Source organism: Choloepus didactylus, assembly GCF_015220235.1.
Source record: "Choloepus didactylus isolate mChoDid1 chromosome 11 unlocalized genomic scaffold, mChoDid1.pri SUPER_11_unloc2, whole genome shotgun sequence".
NCBI lineage: Eukaryota > Metazoa > Chordata > Mammalia > Pilosa > Megalonychidae > Choloepus > Choloepus didactylus.
Genome location: NW_023637579.1, coordinates 4,315,394 through 4,341,027, shown reverse-complemented (window position 1 = coordinate 4,341,027; position 25,634 = coordinate 4,315,394). Strand labels below are relative to the sequence as shown.

Below are 25,634 nucleotides of genomic sequence, written 5' to 3'. Positions count from 1 at the left end.
CACTCAACATATTGTCCTCAAGATCCATTCACCTAGTGGCATACCTCACAACTTCATTCTTTATTTTAGCTGCTCAGTATTCCATTGTTTATATACACCATAGTTCACCATTCCATTTGTCTTTCAATGTACACTTAGGCCACCTCCATCTTTTATGAATCATGAATACTGCCACCATGATTACCAGTATGCAATTGTCCTTTCATATCCTTTCTCTCATTTCTTCCAAGTATATACCCAACAATGGGGTTGCAGGACCATATGGCAACACCAAAGTTAGCTTCCTGTGGAAGTACCACACTGCCTTCCAGATGGGCTGAACCATTCTACTTCCCCTTCAACAGTGAGTAGGTAGATCCCTCTCTCCACATTTTCTCCAGCACTTATATTCCTCTGTTTATTTTTTAAGCAATTTTATTCACACATCATACAATCCATCCTAAGTAAACAATCAAAGATTCCTGGCAAAAATCACACAGTATGTATTTACCACCACAATCTATATTAGGACATTTCCATTTCTTCCACAAAGAGGATGAGGCCAAAAAAGACAAAAGAAAAAACAAAAAATGAATTAAAAAATAAAATAAAATAAAATAAAGTTCAGACAACAATACCACTGCAAATAATCCCATACCCCTCCTTTATATTCCCCCTTTTATGTATTTAGCTTTGGTAATTTGTCTTGTTACAATTAATGAAAGTATTTTACAATATTACTGTTAACTATCAATTCTAGTTTACATTGATTGTATTTTCCCCCAATAAAATCCCGTGTTCAACACTTTGCAAACCTGACATTCATTTGTTCTCCCTCATGTAAAAAAAAACATATTTGTACATTTAATCACCATCATTGATCACTCTAGGTTTTACTAAGTTATGCAGCCCCAGTCTTTACCTTCTATCTTTCCTTATGGTGTCCTATATGCCCCTAACCTTCCTCTTTCAACCATATTCACAGTCATCTTTTTTCAGTATACTTACAATTTTGTGCTATCATCACACAGTATTATGCTATCCATTTCTGGATCTATACAATCAATCCTGTTGAACACTCTATACTCCTTCAGCACTGAGTGCCTGATCTCTGCCCTCTTTCTGTCTCCTGATAAAATATGTAACCTTTTAGTTACTTTTACTGCTTATCTTCATTCCACATTCTACTCCAACCTCTGTCTCCTGTCTTTTACTATCTGTCTGTAGCACTCTCTCTACTATTTCTTGTAGAGGAGATCTCCTGTTCATGAGCTCTCTGTGTCTGTTTATGTGTAAATATTTTAAACTCTCCCTCATTTTTGAAGGACAGTTTTGCCTGATACAGGATTCTTGGTTGGCAGTTTTCCTTTACAGTATCTTGAATATATCCTACCACTGTCTCTTCACTTCCCTGGTTTCTGCTGAGAGATCCACCTTTACTCTTACTGAGCTTCCCTTATATGTGATGGATCACTTTTCTCTTTCTGCTTTCAGAATTCTCTCTTTGTCATTTGGCAATCTGATCAGTAATTGTCTTGGAGTAGGTCTATTTGGATCAATTCTTTTTGAGGAATGTTGTGCTTATTTGACCTGTGATTTTAAGTCTTTCATAAGAGTTGGGTAATTTTCATTGATTATTTCCTCTATTATTCTTTCTCCCCATATTCCCATCTCTTCTCCATCTGGGACACCTATAACACATATATTTGTGTGATTCATGTTGTTATGCAGTTCTCTGAGATCCTGCTTGTATTTTTCCATTCTTTCCCCTATCTGTTCTTTTGTGTGTAGGATTTCAGATGTCTTGTCCTTTAGTGCACTAATCCTTTCTTCTGCCTCTTCAAGTGTGCTGTTGGATGTCTCCATTATGTTTTTCATCTCTTCTATTTTGCCTTTCATTTCCATAAGTTCTGCCATTTGTTTTCCCAAATTTTTGAGTTCTTCCTTATGTTTGCCCAAAGTCTTCTTTATGCCCTTCATCTCTTTTGCCATATATTCCCTCAACTCATTGATTTGATTTTGGAATTGATTTAGCATGTTTGTTTGAACATCTTTAATTAGTTGTTTCAACTCTTAAATCTCAGTTGAGGTATTAGTTTGTTCCTTTGATTGGGCCATATTTTTATGTTTTCTGTTGTAACTTGTGATTTTTTGCTCTCTAGGCATCTGGTTTTCTTGATTAGTTTGTTCTGGAGGTGGTTTCTCTCTTTTGCTAGGGTTTTCTTCTTGGTTGCCTTTTATTTCTTTCTGTTCTTTGTTTCTCTCACTGGCCAGTTGTCAGATTGGCTCTGCTCCCAGTTTTCTCCCCAAAATCAGGCATCCATAGTGGCCTGCCAAAAGGATGGTAGGTAGGCACTGGGCACCCCAGGAAGTTCAATGTGTGTGGAAAAACAAATCTGTTGGCTTTCATTGGTGCTCTGTTTTTCACCAGCCAACAAGACCTGGGTTTGTTTTAGAGCCCTACTTTAACAATTGGGTCATCTGTATTTCTCAGTGAAAACAGGGCTGGGTTTCCATGCAGGGCATGTAGACAAGCTCCTGTGGTCCTAAGAAAGTCTGGAGCATATTTTTAGAAGTGTTTTAATTCCCTTACACCTTTCAGACTGTGCAGCAGATGGCACTTTTTGGTAACTTAATCAACCTCAGAAGTTGCTTTGCCTCTGAGCACATGCTACATCTACATTGTGGGATTCCTATGCCTTCACTTTGCTGACCAAAATCTGGCTCAATATGGGGCTTCACCTGTGACAGAGGACTCCCTTGACTGATGCAGTACTCCAGCCATTCCCCAGCCAAGGAAGCAGTCACCTGTTTCTGCTTCCCTCAAGGGTGGGGGAAGGGCTTTAAGACCCAGGGCTGGAAACACAGTCTCTGTCCACATTTTCTCAGTCTCTTTGTCCCTCCTGGACGTGGGCCTTGAAATGACCTCCCCTGCCCCTGGGTCATCACACTGTGGGGGTATGTCTCACTGATGTTTGAGATTTTATATTCTGTGTCCTGGTGGGAGGGATCCTGTCTGCTATTTATGTACCTTTCCCACACTGAGACCAAGTGAGGGGTTGGAAAGAGGAGCAGCTGGTCTGGGATGGAAGATTCCTATCTGATATTTCTTCTTTCTCCAATTCTGCATTTGCAGTGTCCTTCTCCAGTCCATATCCTCCTCCAGAGTTTCAAACAATTCAGAATTTTCCATTTTTTCATTTTCTGGAGAGAAGTTTACAGTCATTGTTTGTGTCTCCATGTTGATTCACAATTCTCTTTTAATTTTTTTCTTCAGTATTCTTTCTTGCCCTTCACCATTTGCATAGTGTAGGTGTTGGGTTTTTAAATTAAACATTTTATTTTGAGATTATTGTACATTCACATTAAGTCATAAGAAATAATTCAGACATATTCCATGTATTTTTTCTCAAGTTACACCAAATGATAACATTTTTCAAAACTACAGTACAGTGTCATAACCCAGATGTGGACATTAATACTTTCCACTGATCTTATTCAAATTTCCTGTTTTATTTGTACACATTTGTGTGTGTATGTGTGTGTGTAGTTCTATGCAATTTTATGATGGGTATGTTTGAGTGTCTATGCACACAGTCAAAATACCCAACAGTTCCATAACTACAAGGATCCTTCATGTTTTCATTTAAAAATAACACTCCTTCCCTCCTTTTGCTCCCCAACTCCCATTCCCAAACTCTGGCAATCACTAAACTTCTGTATTTCTATAATTTTATCAGTTCAAGAAATCTATATAAAGGGAATAATGCAATATGTAAACTTGGCTATTGGCTTTTTTTACTTACCATAAGTCCCTTAAGATTCATTCAAATTATTGTATGTATAAATAATTTGAACCTTTTAATTGCTGATAGTATTCCATGGTATGGATTTACTAAGTTTAACTATTCACTCCTTGAGAGACATCTGTATTTTTTCTCAGGTTTTGGCTAACTCAAATTAAGTTGCTATGAGCATTCATGTGCAGGTGTTTGTATGTACATCAGATTTCAATTTCTGTAATAATTACCCAGTGGTTGACTAACTCTGATTTGTAGCAGTTGCTTGCTTAATTTTATTATAAAATGTCCAATTGTTTCCAAGAGCTATGGTAATATTTTATATTCCAACAAGAAGTGTGTGAGTGATGCAGATTCTCTGCATCTTTGCTGGATTTGGTGTCACTATTTTTGTTTTAACCATTCTAATACGTATGTAGTGATATCTTATTGAGGTTTCATTTGTTTTGTTAATGACTACTAATGTTGAATATCTTTTCATGTGCTTATTTGCACATGATATTCTCTTCAGTGAAATATCTGTTCATGTCTTTTGCCCATTTTCTAATTGATTTTTCTCTGAGATTTGAGATGTCTTTATACTTTCTAGATAGCAGTCCTTTGTTAAATAAGTGTTGCAACTATTTTCTCCCATTCTGTAGCTCGCCTTTTCATCATCATAATGGGGTTTTTCACAAACCAAAAGTTTTTAATTTTATGAGGCTCAATTTATCAATCTTTCCTTTTATACACTGTGCTTTTGGTATCAAGTCTAAGAAATCTTTGCCTGGTTCTATATCTCAAACATTTCTTGTATTTTTCTAAAAGTGTTTTAGTTTCATGTTTTAAATTTAGGTCTATAACCCATTTTGTGTTACTTTTTGTACAAGGTGTGAGAATTTGGTTAAAGTGTTTTTTCCCTTGACATTTCTTTTTTTTCCATTAAATTGCTATTGCAGCTTTCTCCACACAAAAAAAAAAAACAGATAAGAAGATATGAGGGGTTCTATCTCTGCATTCTCTACTCTGTACCACACATACTTTTTCTAACCCTCCACTGATTATACACAGTCTCAATTACTGTCATTGATAATAATTCTGGGAATTGTGTAGAGTGATTATTCTCACTCTATTATTCGTTTTTTAAAAAAAAAATTCCTTTAGCTGTTCTGGTTCCTTTACATTTCCATATAAATTTTAGAATATTCTTCCTTTGATTTTGATAGAAATTACATTGAACCTCTGTATCAGTTCATGATCATATAGGTTTTCCATGTATTTAGAAAGTCTTTGAATTCCTTCATCAGTATTTAGTAGTTTCAGAATACATGTCTTGTATTAATAAATTGATAAATTGGGCCTCATAAAATTAGAAACTTCTGCTTTGTGTTATGATGATGAAAAAGCAGGCTACAGAATGGGAGAAAGTAGCTGCAACACTTATTTAACCACGGACTGCTATCTAGAATGTATAAAGAAGTCTCAATAGAAGTTTCCTTCTTCCTATTTTAGAGTGTTTTTATCATGGATGAGTGCAGAATGTTACCAAATGTTATTCTTGTATCAACTATCTGATCATGTGGTTATTTTTTCTTGGCCTCTTAATATAGTAGAGTACATTATAATTTTTGAATGCTTAAAATAGAATAAAGCTAAACATTCTGGAATAAACCCCACTTGATCATGGCATATAATTCCTTTTGTATATTATTGAATACTATTGGCTAGTTTTTAAAGGATTTTTGCATCTATATTTATGAGGGATGGTGGTCTGTAGTTTTTTCTTTTGTCCTATCTTTGTCTGGTTTTGGTGTCAGAGTTTAGTGACACAAAATTAATTAAGAAGTGTTCCATCCTCTTCCTTTTTCTGGAAGAGATAGTGTAAAACTGGTATTAATACTTGGTTGAATTCTGCATAGAAACCATTTGGGCCTGGAGATCTCTTTCAGGAATTTTTAAATTATGAATTCAGTTTAGCTTGTTGTTATATGAATATTCATGTTATCAGTACCACCTTGATCATTTTGGTAGTTTTTGGTTTGTGAGAAATTAGTGCATTTCTTACAAGACATCAAATTTATAAGCATAAAGCTGTTAGTAGTATTCTCTTATTCTTCTAATGCCTGAAGGATTTGCAGTGACATCCCTTGTTTCATTCCTATATTAGTGTTTAGTGTTTTCTCTCTTTTTTGCCTTTGTCAGGCTTATTAGAGGTTTGTCAATTTTATTGTTTTTTCTAGAGAACTAGCTTTCGATTCACTGATTTTTTCTATTGTTTTCTAATTTTCAATTTCATTTATACTTTTTACATTTTTTCATATATAACTTTTCTTTTTCATTTTTAACTTTATCAAAAAATTTAAAAAAGTATTTCAAAGAAAAACAAAACAAAGGAATAAGAAAAACAAATAACCTAAAATTACTACATGGCTTCCAATATGTTCCTACCATACCCAAGAAAATTTACTAAACCATAATCATTCCTGAGCATTCCTATAACATTAAGATTACCCTCAATAGCTTATCTGTTATTAGATTATCATCCCCCCTTCCCTATTGCTGTCTATCTCTAGGTCACCTACATTCTACAGTATAAAGCATTTATTTTACATTTTTCACTGAGTTCACATTAGTGATAACATACAATATCCCTCTTTTTGTGACTGGTTTTTTTCACTCGGCATTATGTCTTCAAGGTTCATCCATGATGTCATATGTTTCATGACCTCATTCCTTCTTACTGCCACATGGCATTCCATCATGTGTATATACCACATTTTGTTTATCCACTTATCTGTGGTAGGTCATTTGTACTGTTTCCATCTCTTGGCAATTGTGAATAATGCTGCTATGAACATTGGTGTGCAAATATCCATTCATGTCACTGCTTTCAGATCTTCCAGGTATATACTGAGAAGTGAAATTGCTAAATTGAAGGGTAACTCAATATCTAGTTTTCTAAGGAACCACCAGACTGTTCTTCAGAGTGGCTGTACCATTATACAATCCCACCAACAATGAATAAGTGTTCCAATTTCTCCACATCATTGCTTCTTTTATCTTTCTTATTTCTTTCCTTCTAATTGTTTTGGGTTTATTTTACTCTTCTTTTTTCAGTGTCTTGAGATATGAAGTTAGATTATTGATTTGAAATTTTTCTTCTTTTCTAAATGTAAGCATAATGTGTTATAAATTTCACTCCACTCTGATTTACCTGCATCTCACATATTTTCTCTATTGTATTTTTATTTTATTACCGTTTTACATATTTTTATTTCCTTTGTGACTTCTTGTTAACTCATGGATTATTTGGAATTGTGTTAATTTCCAGTTAGACATAGATTTTCATGTTATCCTTCTGTTTTTGCTTTCTAGTTTGATTCCATTATGGTCAGAGTACATACATGATCTCATTTCTTTGAAATATGTTGAGGTTGCTTTTTGGACCAAGAAAAGTCTATCTTGTTGAATTGAAGGGCTGCTGCTGTTGGGCACTGTATTCTACATATGTCAACTTCATCTTGTTGGTTGGTTGTGTTTTCAGATCTTCCATATCCTTGCTGATTTTCTGTCAAGTAATTCTATCAGTTGCTGAGAGAGAGGCATTTAAAGTCTCAATTACAATGGGGTTTTTGTGTGTTTCTCCTTTCAGCTTTATTAGTTTTTGAATTGTTTGTTTGAAATTCTGGTGTTTGGTGAATACATATTTGAGATTATTGTATCTTCCTAGTAGATTGATCATTTTTCCATAATGTAATATATCTCTTTGCCTCTAATAGCTGTCTTTAATTTCAAGTCAACTTTATCTTATGTTAATATAGCCATTCTGTTTTTTCAAAAATTAGTGTTTGCATGACATATCTTTTCCTATCTTTTTACTTTCCACTTACCTATGTCATTGAATTTGAAGTTATTGTCTTGTTAGTGGCATTTGTTTTTTTTTGTTTGTTTGTTTGTTTTTTGCCTTGCCTTGCCTTGCTTTGCCTTGGTACATATGAAACATTTTCTTTAATAGTATTAATATGTTAGGTTAAAGTTTATCATATTATTATGTTTTTCTTGTTAGTTTAATCTTTCTTGATACTCTATTTCCTTTTCCTTGCCTTTCTGTGTATAACTTGTTCAATAGTTTTTAATACATCTTGGTTTAATTAAAGAGTTTTTGAATGTGTTTTGTAGTGTTTTTCAGTGATTGTTCTGGATATTTTTATTTTATGGAGACAGACATGTATAGACATATATACTTATATGTTTATATGTGTATGTGCATGTGTGTGCACATTTGTGTGACTTAACACAGACTATTGGCATCAACATTTTACCACTTTCTGTGTTTTTACATACCATCATGCTGAGTATTAAATGGTATTAATATTTTTCTTTCAATCATCTAATTCCTAAAACTAATGAGAAGGATAGCCTGTTGTGTCTATGTGTTTTTCTCCTCTTTCCACCATCTTGGTGTTGCAAGATATCTAATTTTATCATTATCTTTCCTTCAAAGAATGTCTTCATTTCTCTTAAACTCTGAAGGATAATTGGCCAGATACATGTGTTATGTTAGCATTTCTTTCAGCAATGAAAAAGTTTTTTGCATTGCCTTCGGCCCTCCATTGTTTCAGATGTCAAGTCTGCTGTCATTTGAATTCGTATTCTATGTAATTAATGTGACATAGAATTATGTCTGGATGATTTCAAGATTTTTTCTTTGTTTTTATACTTGTCAGAATTTTTTAAATGTATTTTTATGGACTTTCTTGGGGTCATCATATTTAGCATTCACCCAGCTTTTTCTAATCTGTAGGTTTTGTCTTTGTCCAAATTTGGGAAGTTTTCATCCATTATTTCTTCATGCATCAATTAAGCCCTGTCCTCTTTCTACTCTCATTCTGGAACTCTCTTGAAATGAATATTCCATCTTTGTTATGACCCATACTTTCCTAAGGTCCTATAAAATTTTTCACTCTGTGTTCATTATGATGTTCGTATTTGGTAAATTCTAGTGACTTATCCTCCAGTTCAATGAACCTATTTTCTATATTGTCCATTATTGAGCCAATCCAGCAATATTTGTATTTCATAATAAAAATTTTCAGTTCTATTATACCCATTTGTTTTTTATATAACTACTATTTCTTTCCTGAGATATTCAGTTTTCAAATGTATTTCAAGAATCTTCATAGTTAGCTATTGAAATGTTTTTATATAGCTGCTATGAAATACTTATCAAATAATTCCAACATTTGTTTCATTTTATTTACTTTAGTTGACTGCTTTTTCACATGCATAATGATTTTCTTGGTTCTTGGACAGATGAGTGATTTCCAAATGCATCCTGTCTATTTTTGCTAATACATTAGGAGGCCCTAGGTTCTCTTTAGACTTTTTATTTTAGAAGGTAGTCACTCTGGGTGTAGCATGCAGGTACTGGCTTACAGTTTTGGTCTATTGTTTTGATGAAATTTTAAATTTCAGATACTTTCAGTGCTTCTTAGGACCTCTTAGTTGTTTGGTGCTTATGTATTGCTTCCAGTAAGGGAGGAAGCTTTCTTTAGTTGGTTACCTGGTGTCTCTAATAAGGGGAAGGTAATAATGGGTGAAGAATGATTCCCTGTCAGGATCTTGTTTTAGTGGAGTCTCCTCAATCAGGATTATCCAGCTCACTGACATTTCTAGGTGAGAAGAGGAATCCTCAAACCTGGAGTAGACTAAGGATACTTCCTAGACTTGATGCTTATTGTGACTGATCTGTCTTGCCAGTGCTTCCAGCCTTCTCATAGTGGACAAAGGGGGTCTTAGGTCTGCATAGGAAAAGGGGTATTTAATAAGACAATGCATTTAATGTGGCAAGTCTAAGAAGAGATAGAGCACATAGATTTTGAAGAGTAGAAGTGAGAAATTTTATAGGTATTAATTACAACCTGGGTAGTGAGATAGAAAGAAGGATTAGAGTCACTAATTCACATAGTCATGCATTCAGGGAACAGATATTGATTGAACATCATTCTATACCATGTACTGAAATAGATGTTGAACATTCAGCAGTCAACAAGACAGGTATAGTGTCTCTTTTCATGAACCTTTACAATATAACAAGGTATTTAGGCATTAGACATATACTAGTTGCATAAACTTAGGTCCTCTGAGGAGAAAACCCTTAGATGGAGACAGAAATGGAAGAAGTTTATTGGGGACAACAGGTGGGAATAAAGACTGCAGGAGCATGATTGGGCAGGGAGAGCTCACACCTTGATATGGGACTCACACTTGTAAGAGGAAAGGAGGCATGAAGGAAGAGAGCAGGGAGCCTCAAACTGTGATGCACATCTGATAAAGTCTGAGATAGCATATTTGTGGGAATTCTGGAGCAAACTAGAGGATTTCACTTTGGGAAGGAATGGCCAGGCCCTAGTGCGCTCCATTCTCTATCACTGGCTGGGGATGCCCAGGGAGAGTAAAGTTTCTACAGTTGGAGGGTAGCTTGTTCATTGCCCTCCTCACAGAAAATTCTTCTGTAAAGGACTATCTGAGTGTTGTCAGTCTGTGGCTGCTATGATGGTTATGTGACAAACAAGAACATCACAATGAATGTAGGTAATATTAACAACCTTAAATTGGCATTCCTGATGGCAATTTGGATAAGATGAATAAAATAGGATGAGGTAAAAGTCAAATAAAAGAGGATCAGTATGGGAAGAATGGAATTCTTTTTCTAGGTAACCTTTTATCATCTCATCCTACCTGTCATCTTCTACTTTGCAGCAACTGCACAATCTCAATGAATTTTTTCAGGAACAAGGGTGTACTGGATTTGTTCAAGACAATCAGTTTAATCCTATATCCATAAACATTATCCACACTTAGATAGGTTAATCCTATTATGTCCTGGCTCAGAAAATGGTTCACTGATGGAAAAATAACACACTTTTGTTTAAAGTACTGGATAGGTGTGCTGAAGAAACTGGGAAGGAAGCTTTGAAAGTATTTTGAAAGAGCTCCTAGAAGTAAATGCCTCTCTTTTTGGATTTGGACAAAAAAGCATAAATTACCAGGGAGACATGTAGGCACAAGAGGAAGATAGCTTAGAATGAAGGAGATCCCACTAAGACAAAGAAAAACAACAAAACAATCTCATGATTACATTGTCATGACTTTGATCCCACGAAACCTTAAGGGCCACCCTACTTGGCCTTCAACTTTCCAGGGCCATCAAATCCCTTATTGATTAAGTAAGCTTGAGTTAGTGTTGATATTACTTGGGGCTGAAATTATCATAAATGACTTAGGAGAGAATGATAACAATCTCCAACTAAGGTACCTGAGAGTAATCAAAAGATGTCATGGAAATATTTGTAGTTATAGCCTGGAAATTGAGAGTGGTCTTATCTGGACATGTTAAATTAAATGGTAATTTGGATATCTCTCTCAATAATATCAGCTAGGGATATTAGATAGAATAAAATAGAGATAGAGGATTATTCTGTAGAGAATGATAAAGTAATAAGAAATCCAGAGTGGAAAATATCACAGAAAGAAAAGCAAAGTTTCACAAAAGGATGAATTAACTTATCTAAGAAGGTGATAACACAGATTTGAGCTTCAGTCTGGATAATTCCAAACTAAAGCCTTTACCCATAGTGCTGTACTTCCCACTAGCCAGAAAAACTCACCTAACTGCTTTCCTTTTCAATCCCATGTGATGGCTTGGAGGTATATACCACCAGAAAATCAAGTTCTTAAGCTTAATTCACTCCTGTGGTTGTGAGTTGTTGTAAGTAGGACCTTTTGTTGAAGTTACCTCAGTTAAGGTGTGGTCCAACTCAAGCATGATGGGCCTTAATCCTATTAATGTACTCCATTATAAGCAGCATGAAATTCAGACAAAGAAAGCCATGGGAAGAAAGAAGCTGATGCCAGTGGAAACTAGAAGAGAAGTGAGAGGCCAAAAGAGGCCTCCATATGCATTGCCATGTGACAGAGGAGCCCAGGATCAAGGATCAATGGTAGCCAGTCCCAGAATGCCGGTCTTCAGGAAACATCACCTTGATGATGATTAGATTTGAACATACCCTAGCCTTAAAACTGTCAACCAACAAATTCCCATTGTTTAAACCAACCCACCACATGGTATTTGCTTGAGTAGCCAAGGAACCTAAAACAGATTTTGGTATGGGGGAGGGGTGCTGTTACTGCAAATACATAAAATATGGAAAGCACTTTGGAATTGGGTAATGGGTAGAGGCTGGAGGAATGTGAGGTGCCCAGATTGCTTTGAAGTGACTGTTGGTAGAAATATGGATGTGAAAAGTACTTCTGATGAGGTCTTAGAAGGATATGGTAAATGTTTTATTGGAAGCTGAATAAAAGAGGATCCTGGTGTTGAAGTGGCAGAAAACTTACAGTATTGAGTTCTGATGATGGATACAAGACAGAATTTTGAAAATGATGAACTTTGGTATTTCCCTGAGATTTCCAAGCTAAGTTTAGAAGATGATGCCAGGCTTCTCCTTGTAGCTTTTGGTAAAATTCAAGATGAAAGGAATAAGGTGTAAACTGAACTTTTAAGAAAAAAGAAACCATAAATTAATAGTTTGAGAAAGTTCTTAGCCTATCCAGATAGTGTGAGCCAAGTCTAGGGCTATAAGTGACTCTGTGAAGGAAATCTGAGCTTCCAGGAAGGGAGTCCTCAAAGAACAGGGCTTCATGTGAGGGTTAACTGAAGATGGGTGTAGACAGCCATTCAGGGTAAGCCAGAATTGGAGATGAAGGTATGTAGGAAGAGTAAATGGAAAGTCCCTCTGTCTAGTGGTTTGATCCCTATGAACTGCATTCTAAGACACAAGTTTTTTTGTGAAATTTGTTCGAGCATCCCCACTGCCACCCTGGAGTGAAATGACAGAGAAGAGATGACTCTAAGGAAGAATGACTTCAAGGGAAGACTGGAACAGAGATCTCAGGACAAGAGTGATGGGAAACCCATGTATGTGGACAGGGTGCATCCACCCATGTACATGGAAGACGCAAGCCTTCTAACTCATTGTTCCAGGGGATGTGTTGCCACCCCAATGTTTGGAGCTGGTGGGGTTGTGCTCTGGCATTTTTGTGGAGAGTCTGACCATGATTCTGATGCTCAGAGAGGTGGAACCTCCACCCTAGAGTTCTGGGAGTGCACAGACATTGTGAAATAACTTGGAAGGGGTGGGGCTGCCACTCCATCAGGCCCAAAGGACAAAACACCCATCTATAGATGACTCCCAGATCTTTAAATCAGCAGGAGCTTGCCATGCTGGGTTTCAGAATTGTTTGGGACCCATGACCCCTGTTTTCCTTCCAAAACCTCCCTGTGGGCATGGAACTGTTTATCCTATGCCTGTCCCTCTATTGTATATTGGAAGCAGATAAATTGTTTTCTAAATTTTGCAGGTCCTCAGACAGAAGGGGATTGTTCCCCTGGACAGACCACACACAAAACCTATTTTAATGAGACTTTGCTCTTAACGTTGTCTCTGAAATGACTTATAAGGCTTTTGAGATATTGTGATAATGAATTGATTTTCACATAGAAAAATATATCATTTGTGGGTCCAGAGGGGGACTGTGGCAGTTTGGAACTATTTACCAGAGAAACATGTTATTGAGATTAATTCATTCCTGTGGGGGTTAACCCATTGTAAGTGGGACTTTTTGAGGAAGTTACTTCAGATAAGGTACGGCCCAACAAAATCAGGATGGGCCTTAATCCTATTACTGGAGTCCTGTATATGTGGAATAAAATTCAGACAGAAAGAGAGAAAGCCATGGGAAGCACGAAGTTGAAGATCAACAGAACCTAGTACAGAAGGAGGAGGTCAGGAAAAGCTCTGCATGTGTGTCACGTGACAGAGAAGCCCAGGACCAAGGATCACAAGCAAGTAGCCTGCCACAGAACTCCAGACTTTTAGAATCATTGCCTTTGATGATGCCTAGATTTGCACATCTTCTAGTCTCAAAACCACAAGCCATAAATTCCCATTGTTTAAACCAACCTATATCATGGTATTTGTTTGAGCAGTCAAGGAAATGAAAACAATCTACATTTTTATTTCTTGTCTTACTTGCTAAAAAGTTAACTTTTGGAGAGCATAAATAATTCACTCAAATAGCCATATTCTGTACTTAGAGAAGTGTTATGTTTGTAATTTATTAAATATTTATTATGAGAATGAATGTTTTATCATTCTGTCCCTGTCCCCTACCTCAGTGCTTATCATATAATAGGTACTCCGTTTATCTTCATTAAATAAGTGGAGGCATGAATCAATTAACTTAATGGAAGATGAATTTGCCTTGGAATGGCTGGTAGGGATATAAGCCCAACACATTTGGAAGACCATAAATTTATAGCAGAAACTATCTCTACTACTGAAAATATCAGCAACACAGGTAGCTGGAGTAGATAATGTGAATGGCTCTATTGATACAAGATGGCCATATTTTTTGTTTTGTTTTGCTTTGTATTTTGGTAAATGGGGCAATAGAATAAAAGGGAAAGAAACTTGACGACATCAACTACACAGTGTTTTAAAGTGTGGCTCTGGAAGTCAAGATTGGAATGAAGAAATATGAAACAAAGGGGAAACATAAGATTGAGGGGGAAAATGGCTATTGTGTGAATAAAAGAATAAGAAGGCTGTATTATTGAAAGTATCATATTAAAAGGGTCAGAAATGAAGCCCAGGTCCAGGATATGTCCATAAATGCAAAGGGTTGGCATGGTACAGATGAAGTTCAACAAAGATGAGAAAATGAAGGTGCTGTGAGGTGAGATTGGTGAATGAGTTGATGACATGGTCACCAAAGACAAATAGAAAAGTCTCTAGGTTTGGTGTGGGAAAATGACTCAAGTCAGTTGTCCATGTGAGGCAGAGCTACTAAGAAGTCAGCTATAGGGTACAGAAAAGAATAACTCCAATCAAAACAAGCAGGATAAGAAGAGCTGCAAGGACACAATATTTTAACATGAAAAGAACAAAGAAAATGATGTGTACTTCAGTCATAAAAGATATTAGTGAACCAAGTCAGGGAAAATTTTTGATGAGAAAACAATTAACTGAAAAGAAAACCTAGATGTAGGGTTGGCAAATTAAATACAACTTTCATTTGAGAAAAGGAAACTAATACCAACATCTAATTTTTAGCATGAGGTTTATTTAATGAGTACAAGTCAAATAATTGTATGATTTATGCTTCCAGTCATGTTGGAATAACTGATTCTGGATTTGTACTTCCTGTATAATTAGTAAACTGGACACAATATAAGGAATAACTGTTTTCAGACATTGGACAATAAACACCAAAGAATATAATTCCTGTGATAAGGTAAGTGAATAAAGTGAATGCTATGAACACATCAGCTATTTTGTCTGGAGTGTATCCTGAACTCCACAGTGAAAGGTGGTTCAGAGGAGTTGAGCTGAAAGAGATAAGAACTTGGAGAGGCAGTGTCACCTGTATTTGCAAAGAAGTGTACCAGAGAGGAAGAAACCACACAAAGAAAGAGCTCAAATATCTATATATGATTTTAGGATAAATAATAAGCTGCACATGCATAAAATAGGAATCCACAAGGCTGAACAAAGAGTAACCTCTAGAAGATTGGTTTATTTATTTCTTTTTTTAATTGAGATTGTTCACATACCATACAACAATCCCAAGATCCAAAGTGTACAATCTATTGCCCATGGTACCATTATACAGCTGTGCATCCATCAACACAATTGATTTCTTTCAATTTTTAGAATATTTTCTTTACTCCAGAAAAAAAATAAAGACATAAAAAGGAAACTCAAATCCTCCCATACCCCTAACCACCCACCCCCCATTATTGATTCATAGTTTTGGTATAGTACATTTGTTACTGTTGATGAAAGAATGCTAAAATACTACTAACTGTAGTATATAGTTTGCAATAGGTATATATATATTTTTTCCTCTATGCCCCTCTATTATTAACTCCTAGTTATAGTGTCATACATTTGTTCTAGTTCATGACAGAAATTTCTAATATTTGTACAGTTAATCATGGATATTGTCCAACACAAGATTCACTGTGTTATACATTCCCATCTTTTAACCTCCAACTTTCCTTCTGGTGACATATGTGACTCTGAGCTTACCCTTTCCACCACCTTCACACACCATTCAGCACTGTTAGTTATTCTTACTATGTGCTACCATCACCTCTGTCCATTTCCAAGCATTTAAGTTTACCCTAGTTGAACATTCTGCTTATAATAAGCAACCGCTCCCCATTCTTTAGCTTCATTCTATATCCTGGTAATTTATATTTCATGTCTATGAGCTTACATGTTATAATTAGTTCATATCAGTGAAACCCCGCAATAGTTGTCCCTATGTGTCTGTCTTATTTCACTCAATATAGTGTCCTCAAGATTTCTTCATCAACCCATTTTTTTAACATGGTTTTGTTCACACACCATACATTCCATCCTAAGTAAACAATCATTGGTTCCCTGTATAGTCATGTATTTATGTATTCAGCACCATTGCCACTATCTATGTAAGAATATCTCCATTTCTTCCACAAAGAAGGAGGAAGAGTCAAAGAAGTTAGAGAGACAAAAGAAAAAGAAAAAAGAAAGAAAGAGAAAAAAACAACATGACAGCTAGAAAGCAACAAAAGGAAAGATAGCATTAAACTGAAGTAGAATAAAGAGTCAGACAACATCACCAATGCCAGGAGTCCCCACCCTTCCCCTATGTTCCCCGCCCATATGCATTTTGCTTTGGTATATTGTCTTTGTTACATAAAAGGAAGCATAATACAATATTTCTGTTAATTATAGTCTGTAGTTTGCATTGATTGTATTTTCCTCCCAATCCCACCCTATTTTTAACATCTTGCAATGTGGACATTCATTTGTTCTACCTCATGTAAAAGCATGTTTCTACCTTCTATTACAATCACTGAGCACCCTAGGTTTCACTGAGTTATACAGTCCCAGTCTTTAATTTTCCTCTTTCATTCTGGTGTCCCACATGGTCCTAACCTTCCTCTTTCAACCACACTCACAGTCAACTTTGTTCAGTGTACTTACATTGCTGTGCTACTATCTCCAAAAACTGTTTTCCAAACCTCTCACTCCTGTCTTCCTTTCTGTCTGCAGTGCTTCCTTTAGTGTTTCCTATAGAGCAGGTATCTTGTTCACAAACTGTCATTGTCTGTCAGAGAATATTTTAAGCTCTCCCTCATATTTGAAGGAGTTTTGCCAGATATAGGATTCTTGGTGATTTTTCTCTTTCAGTATCTTAAATATATAACCTCACTTCCTTCTTGCCTTCATGGTTTCTATTGAGAAATCCACACATAGTCTCTTCAAGCTTCCTTTGTATGTGATGATTCACTCTTCTCTTGTTGCTTTCAGGATTCTTTCTTTATCTTTGACACTTGATATTCTGATTATTTAGTGTCTTGGCGTAGGCCTATTCAGATCTATTCTGTTTGGAGTATGCTGCACTTCTTGGATCCATAATTTTATGTGTTTCATAAGAGATGGGAAATCTTCATTGATTATTTCCTCTATTATTTCTTCTGCCCCCTTTCCCTTCTCTTCTCCTTCTGGGACATCAATCACACATACACTCCTGCATATCATTTTGTTGTTAAGTTCCTGGAGATGTTGCTCATATTTTTCCATTCTTTTCTCTATCTGTTCATTTGTGTGTAGGCTTTCAGGTGACTTGTTCTCCAGTTCCTGAGTGTTTTCTTCTGCCTCTTGAGATCTGTTGTTTTATGTCTCCATTGTGTCTTTTATTTCTTGTGTTGTGCCTTTCATTTCCATAGATTCTGCCAGTTGTTTTTTCAAACTTTTGATTTCTACCTTATGCACACCCAGTGTTTTCATCATGTGCTTCATCTCTTTTGCCATATCTTCCCTTTTTGAATTGATTTAGTATTAGTTGTTTACATTCCTGTATCTCAGATGAAGTGTAAGTTTATTCCTTTGACTGGAACATAACTTCATTTTTCTTAGTGTAGGTTGCAGTTTTCTGTTGTCTAGGCATCTGATTTCCTTGGTTACCCCAATCAGGTTTTCCCAGACCAGAACAGGCTCAGGTCTCAGAAGGAGGCAATAGTATCACATCTCCCTGAGGGTGTCTTAGAAGATTGGTACACCCTGTGAGGCCTCAAGTCACTGTGTTTTTCTGCCCAGCAGGTGACACCTGTCACCCTGTAGCTCCAGACTGGTGTAAGGAGGTGTGGCACATGGCTATTTACCCCCAGGCTCTGGAGTCTGGTTCTGAATGGAAAGCAGAAGATACACCCCTAGGGAGAGGTCATTTACATTTGAATAGACTCTCTGCCTGTGCTATGTCCACCCTTGTCTGGGTCAGAGCACTGGGAAGAGAAAATGGGTGAGGATTTCTGCACTGAGAAAAAAAAAGGGACAGAAAGCCCCCATGGACACCCTCTGGCTCTCCAAGGTCAGTCATCACCAAAAGCCTCTGTCTGTTTATTGGGGATTGGTATCTTGTATTGAGCAGAGCACTTTGGTTATTAAAATCCCAGCTGGAACTCAGCTGAGCTATATTCACTTGCTTGGAGAGCGCTGCTCTGTAGCACCACAAGTCTTTGCAGTTCAGGCTGCAGGGAGAGGGGTCTCCTGGCTTGGATCTCCAGTTTTTACTTACTGATTTTATGCTGCAACCTTGGGTCTTCCTCCCAATTCAGGTTGGTGTATGATGAGTGGACATCACATTTGTCCCCCTGCAGGTATTCCAGATTATTTACTAGTTGTTTCTGGTTGTTTATTGGTTGTTCCTGGGGGACAAACTAGCTTCCACTCCTCTCTTTGCTACCATCTTCTGGGACCCTCCTGCTTTCTTTTGGCTGTAGCTTGCATGAAATATTTTTTTCCATTCTTTCACTTCAATTTTTCTGAGTCTTTATGTGGACAATAAGTCTGTTGTAAGCAACATATTGATGGTTCATATTTTTTTTAATCCATTCTGCCAGTCTGTATTATTTAATTGGGGAGTTTAATCCATTCACATTCAATGTCATTACTGTGAAGGCATTTCTTGAATCAGCATCCTATTTTGGTTTTTGTTTGTCAAATATATTTTTTCCCTCTCTCTCTTAATTTCCTTTAATGTACCCTTATTAAATCTCTTTAGTTCTGAACCTTTCTTCATACCTCTCTCTCCTTTCTTTGCTTCCCTGGCAGTAGGGCCTCCTTTAGTATCTCAAATAGTGAAGGTCTTTTGTTAACAAATTCTCTCAGCATTTGTTTGTCTGTGAAAAATTTAAGCTCTTCCTCAAATTTGAAGGAGAGTTTTGCTGGATAAAGTATTCTTGCTTGGAAATTTTTCTCTTTCAGAATTTTAAATATGTCATGCCATCACCTTCTTGCCTCCATGGTGGCTGCTGAGTAGTCACTGCTTAGTTGGGGAGCCTCTATTAGCTTATCTGAGGCAAACTCTGGACTTCATCTCTTAGCTTAGCATCTTCAAATGTCCTTCTGCCCACATCTCCAAGCACCAGCAAGCATCTCTCCAAAAGTCTCTCCAAAATGTCCCTCTTGGTTGCTCTAAGCTCCTTCTGTTTGTGAGCTCTTATATAGGACTCCAGTGATTAAATCAAGACCCACCCTGGATAGGCAGGGTTTATATCTCCGTGGAAATAATTGGATCAAACATTTCACCCACAGTTGATTGAGTCATATCTCCATGGAAATATTCAAAAGGTTCCAACCTAATCAACACTAATAGTCTGTCCCCATAAGATTGCATTAATTATTATGGCTATGGGGGAATAATATATCCAAACTCTCACAAGCCATCATATCTTTTTTCGTGGTATGCCTTGTAATTTCTTGGTTGAAATCTAGACATATGCATATTTTATTGTGCTAACTAAAAATCAGATTCTAACACTTTGAAAATGTGGGCTATTTTTTTTTAGTCATTGAAGGCTATAGTTATTTGCTTAGTGATTTTTCCACAGCATTTTTGCAAAGGCTGTATTCCTTGATCTTTGTGGTAAGTGAATTCTCTGTTCCTTTAGCTTGTGTTCAGGTAGTGTTATGACAGAGATTTCCTTGAATTTTGAGAGTTAAAAAATGTAAAACAATCCATCAAAATAAAACCAAAACATTTCTGTCAGTGTTTGTAGATTTGTTCTGTGCTGGTGCTCTCCTTCAGCACATAGCCATCCTTTCACTGGGTTTGGTGATCATCCATGGTGAAAGCTTAGGGTCTTTTCAAGTGATTTCAAAGTACATGTCTTGCCTTGGACATGCACATGTCTTTCTAAATCCCTCCTTATATACTGATGCTTCAAATGATGCACTTTCCCAAAGAAAATCTCCACAGACTTTCCTGAAGACCCAAGTGCTCTATTGTATTTCTCAACCATAATCATTCTACCCAGGCAGCTTCTGTTTGATGGCTCCTTAAGAATGTTTTCACAATGATGACTTCCACTTCTCTGTACTAACTGAGTTCTGGGATAGGCAAATGAAAGATGAGTGCCCTGGATCAGTCCTTCAGAAACCCACCAGATTTGTTAGACTTTACATGCCTCCTAAATAGCAAAAAAAAGGTTTGCTCTTTCCCTTCTGGAACAGAGACCTGCATGTAAACACTGATGCTATCTCACAAACTACTGTGAGGGGACAAGGATTAGGGTGAGAGAAGTGGTAGTAAAAGCACACAAAGTTTTCCTACCATTTTTAAGTTGCCTTTTTCATAATTCAGCATTTTCTTTGTTGTTGTAGAACTTTAACTGTTTTCCAAACTTCTTAGGCAGGGTTCTCCAGGGAAACAGAAATGACAGGAGGTATACATAATGAAAATATAGTGAGATTTATTATAGGGATCGGCTAACATAACTGTTGGGATTGATGAGTATGAATTCCATAGAACAGGCCCTAATCTGGGAACTTGGATGAAGGTTTTGATGACTTCCCCAGGAGAAGCTAGCTGGCTAGCAGTAGAGATAGAAATTCTTCCTTTTGACTGATGAAATCATCCCTTTGAGGTCTTCAATTCATTGGATGAGATTTCATTTATTGCTGAAGGCAATCTTTGTTGATTGTAGATATGATCAGCCATAGATGCCATCAACTGAGTGATGATTTCAATCCATGCAATATCCTCACAGTAACACTCAGACCAGTGCTTGCTTAACCGAACAACTGGGCACCATAACCTGGCCAAGTTGACTCATGAACTTAACCATCACTGTTGGCTCTGAGAGTTTCTGCTTCTTTGTTTGTTTTGATATTTCTTTGGGGGGAGAGGATTTTGGGTCTTCCTACTTCACCATCTGGATGACATAATGCTGTCATTGTGATTTTTTTTAACTTTTTAAAAATACTTTAAAACTTACAGGAAGGACAGTTATAAAAATAATACAAACCCCATACAGAGAACCCAAAATATACTTATACCCCCAAACAGATCCATCAATTTTAACATTTTTCACATCATTCTATCTATTCATCTATCAATCAGTCTCTCTATCCATCTATCTCTCTGTCTGCATGTGTATCTATCCACTTATCAATGCATTTTCTGAACACTTGAGTGTAGGTTGATTAAATCATGCTCCTTGAACACAATATTGCTATGTACTCTTCCTATTTAATATTGATATGAAACTTACAGTCTATATTCCATTTTTTCCACATCCTAATCATGTCCTTTTTTTGGTTATAGAACTTATATATTTAAATGGGCAAAAAATTAGTTATCATTTACAGTGTCTGAAGACAAGATGCCTTTGAAGGGGAGCTTCCTTTCCAGTACTTTGAGGTCTACAAGATGTATCTAGAAAATTGACTACTGTGGAAAATGAAGACTGCTTAAATTTAATGGGGGTGGAGGGAGGGCCTGTGGTTTTTCTTTTTGATTAATTACTGTAACACTGCCTTCAGGCAGCTGAGAAAGTTTCATATTTTCTTTAGACATCATTAGGCACTGAAGTTCTTACAGGACAACTTTGATGCTGTATGAATTCTGCCATTTTGCTAGCACTGATATGGCTCTTGGGTCCACCACTCCATTAGAACTATTAACTCCATTCATATTAATTTTTGTTACAAATCTAACAAAGGGAGGTGCTTCTGGGTATTTAGGTCCACATTCTATTTTAAGGCTGTATATTCAGTTTTCATAAATTGTTCTTGGAGGCCCAATTATCATCCCTGTCCATCTTGTAAGTGTCATGTGTTTGTCATCTTCTAGACCCCAGCTAACTCTGCCATCTTCTTCTCCTTTCTGGCCTTCTTTGAGTTCTTCCAACAGTTGGAAATTGTGAGGAACTTTTACTCCCAAGCCTGTGGTGGCTGCCATCTTGTGTTGCTGTCCCTACTCATGTCCTTTTGTGCATTTTCTTCTCCCTTGTTAGATCCTATCAAGGTTCACATATTGCATTTAATTGTCATCATCTATTTAGTTACCCTCTTTTTTAAAATTGTGAGAACATATATACAATACAAACTTTCCCATTTCAAACACTCCAGAGTATCCCATTTTTAGGGTTAATCACATTCAAAATGCTGCAACTCCCTCACCACCTTCCATTACTAAAACTTTTCCATCTTCTGAAACAAAATTCCTACACCCATTATGCATTAATTCCCCATTCTGCCTACCACCTGCGCCTTGCAAACCTGTACTCTACTTTCTGTCTCTAAGATAATTTCTTTGCATTTATCATGGGGCTTAAATTTAACCTATTATATCTATAACAATCTTATTTGCTTTGACACCAACTTAACTTCAATAGTATACACAAACTATATTCCTATATCCCTTTGTCCCTCCACCTTTATGTTGTGCTTATCTGCAATACGTGTTTGTACATTACGAAAACAAAACCACTGATTTATCATTAGACATTGTGCATTTGCCTTCTTGATCCTGTAGGAAGAAAACAGTGGAGTTACTAACCAAAAATACAATAGTACTGGCATTTATATTTATCCATGTAATTACCATTAACAGAAAATCTTTACTTCTTCATGCAGCTTTCATCTATTATCTATTGTCCTTCACTTTAAACCTGCAGAACTATCTCTAACACTTCTTGTAGGACAAGTCTAGAGATGACAAACTCCCTCAGCTTTTTTTTATCTGGGAATGTCTTAACCTTTCAGTTTTTAAAGACAGTTTTGTTGGATGTAGAATTCTTGCTTGGCAATTTTTGCTTTTGCATTTTAAATAAGCCATCCAACCGCCTTCTTGCCTCCATGGTTTCTGATAAGAAATCAGCCCTTAATCTTATTGAGGCTTTCTTGTATGTGACATGTTATTTCTCTCTTGTGGCTTTCAGATTTCTCTCTGTCTTTGCAATTCAACAACTGATTATGATACCCTGAAGAGTGAGACTGTTTGTATTTATGCTAATTTTTGTTCATTAACCTTCTTGCCTTTCATTATATTCGGGAAATTTTCAGCCATTATTTCTTTGAATATTCTCTCTGTCCCTTTCTCACTTTCTCCTCTCTCTGGGACTGCCACAATGTATTTATTGGTATGCTTGATTGTGTCCCACATTTCCTCCAAGAGTCTGTTCATTTTTCTTCATTCTTTCTTCTTTAAGATCTTCAGATGGGATGGTTCCAATGGTCTCATCTCCAAGTTCACTTATTATTCCTTCTGCCAGCTCCAATATCCTGTTGTAATCCTTTAGGGAGTTTTTATTTACATTACTGTGGTCTTCAGCTGTTTAATTTCTTTTCATAATTTCCATGTTTCTATGATATTCTCTTTATGTTCAGCTATCATTTTACTGATTTCCTTTATTTCTTCATCTATGTTTTCCTTTAGCTTTCTGAGCATATTTAGGACCATTTTTTTTTTAAATATACCACACAGTCTTGAATATGGCTAATTATAGTAATTTTTAAAATCAAGTAGTAACATCCTCCAAATGCATTCTTTTTCTATGTCATTTGCATTTCCATATTAATTTTAGAATCAGTTTGTCAATTTCTACCAAAAATCCCTTCTGGTATTTTAGTTGAGATTACAATGAATCTATAGATAAATTAATGTTAAACCTAATCTCTGATTATGGTGCATTTCTTGTTTCATTTTTAATTTCTCTCAGCAATGTTTTATAGTGTTAAGTATATAAGAATTGCATATATTTTCCTAAATTTCTCCCTAAATATTTAATGCTTTTGATGATATAGTAAACAATATATTTAAATTCACTTTCCAATTTTTTATTGCTAATATACAGAAATATAATTTATCTGTGTATAATAAACTTATATCCCATGAACTTGCTAAATTCACTTTCAGTTCTAGTAGCTTTAATGTAGATTTCTTAGGATTTTTTAGATATTCTCTTATGTCATCTGCAAATAGTGTCTTCTTTCTTTCTGTTCTTTCTCTTATTACACAGGTCCTAACCTCCAGAACATGATTAAATAGAAATGGTGAGTGCAGACATCCTCATCTAGCCCCCAATCTAAGGGAGGAGATGTTTATTCATTCATCTCTGAGTATAAGGTGGACCAAGGGGTGGCTCTTCTATATTAGTTGTAGGTTTTTCATAGACACCCCTTATTAGGTTAAATTCCTTGGTATTACTAGCTTTTTGAGAGATTCCATCGTGCTTGGATGTCTAATGTGGAATCCATTTCTGCATGTATTGAGATAATCATACAGTTTTTCTCTTTTATTCCATTCAAGTGGTGAATAACAGTGATTGATTTTCAAAGGTTAAAGATTGCATTCCTGTAATAATCCCAGTTGACCATTAATACATATATGTGTGTGTGTGTGTGTGTGTGTGTGTGTGTGTGTGTGTGTATATATATATATATATATATATATATATATGTATATATAAGTGTGTGTGTGTGTGTATGCTGGCATCTATGTTCATAAGTGTTATTGGTCTATCACTTTCTTTTCCTGTAATGTGCTTTCTAGTTTTGGTATCAGGTTATTGTTACTGCTGGCTTCATAAAGTGAGTTGGGCTTTTCAGAAAAAGTGTGCTGTACCTGTAAATTGCTTCCAGGCAGATATCCAGAGCTATTGTGAGGCTACCATCATTTTTGTCACTTTTCTGAGAGATCAAAGTTCTGTTGTCTCATAGTTGAAAGCAGTCACTTCATATATTTTTCCTGTTTCAGAGATGCCTGTGTTGGAATTGCAAATTCTATATAATTTGTTCTTCTGGATAGAAGCAGAATGCCCCATTATATAAAGTTTTATCACATTTAACCCTTTATCTAACCCTTTATTTAACCCTTTATTTTTTGGCTGTCCAAAAAGTGACAAAGCCTGTGCAAGGTCTCATGATGGCAATTCCAGCAGACACTAATTCTGTGCCTTCTACAAACATGAGGCTGCCACCATGATATGTGGGGTTTGGCAACATTTATCATGGGAAAAACTTTTCTTACCCTGCAAGAGGGATGAATGAAGAAATGGCTTCTCAACTCTAGGAGTCTCTTAATATCTTTCTACTCTGTCAGCCGCAGAGGAAATAGCCAAATCTATATATTCACATCAAAACATGTGTTAAAAAAGTAGGAGAAGCCACACTGCAAGGACCCAACACTGCAGAGGAATTTGAGGTTGGATATACTTCACACAACACTCATGAATGCATGGAACAGCTGAGATCAGCAAAATCTGTAAATTCTCAAGGCCAGGGTGCCCCTTCCTGCCAGGTTTCTCTGCTTTCTTGATTGCTCCTTAATCAACCTCAACTCCTTGTCTTTTAGCATTTCAATAGCCCATTAGATCTGCAAGGACTGTAAATAGTTCATCCTGGGCCCTTCTTTTTCTTTTTTCTTTTTTAAATATTTTTCTTTTTCTAAAACAATTATTCTAAGAAGCCCCCTACA

General features: G+C 36.3%; 1 pseudogene; it reads right to left on the bottom strand.

Moving 5' to 3' along the window:
* Positions 1 to 21,602: 21,602 nt before the first annotated feature.
* LOC119524540 lies at positions 21,603 to 22,670 on the bottom strand (annotated as a pseudogene).
* Between the last annotated feature and the right edge of the window lie 2,964 nt (positions 22,671 to 25,634).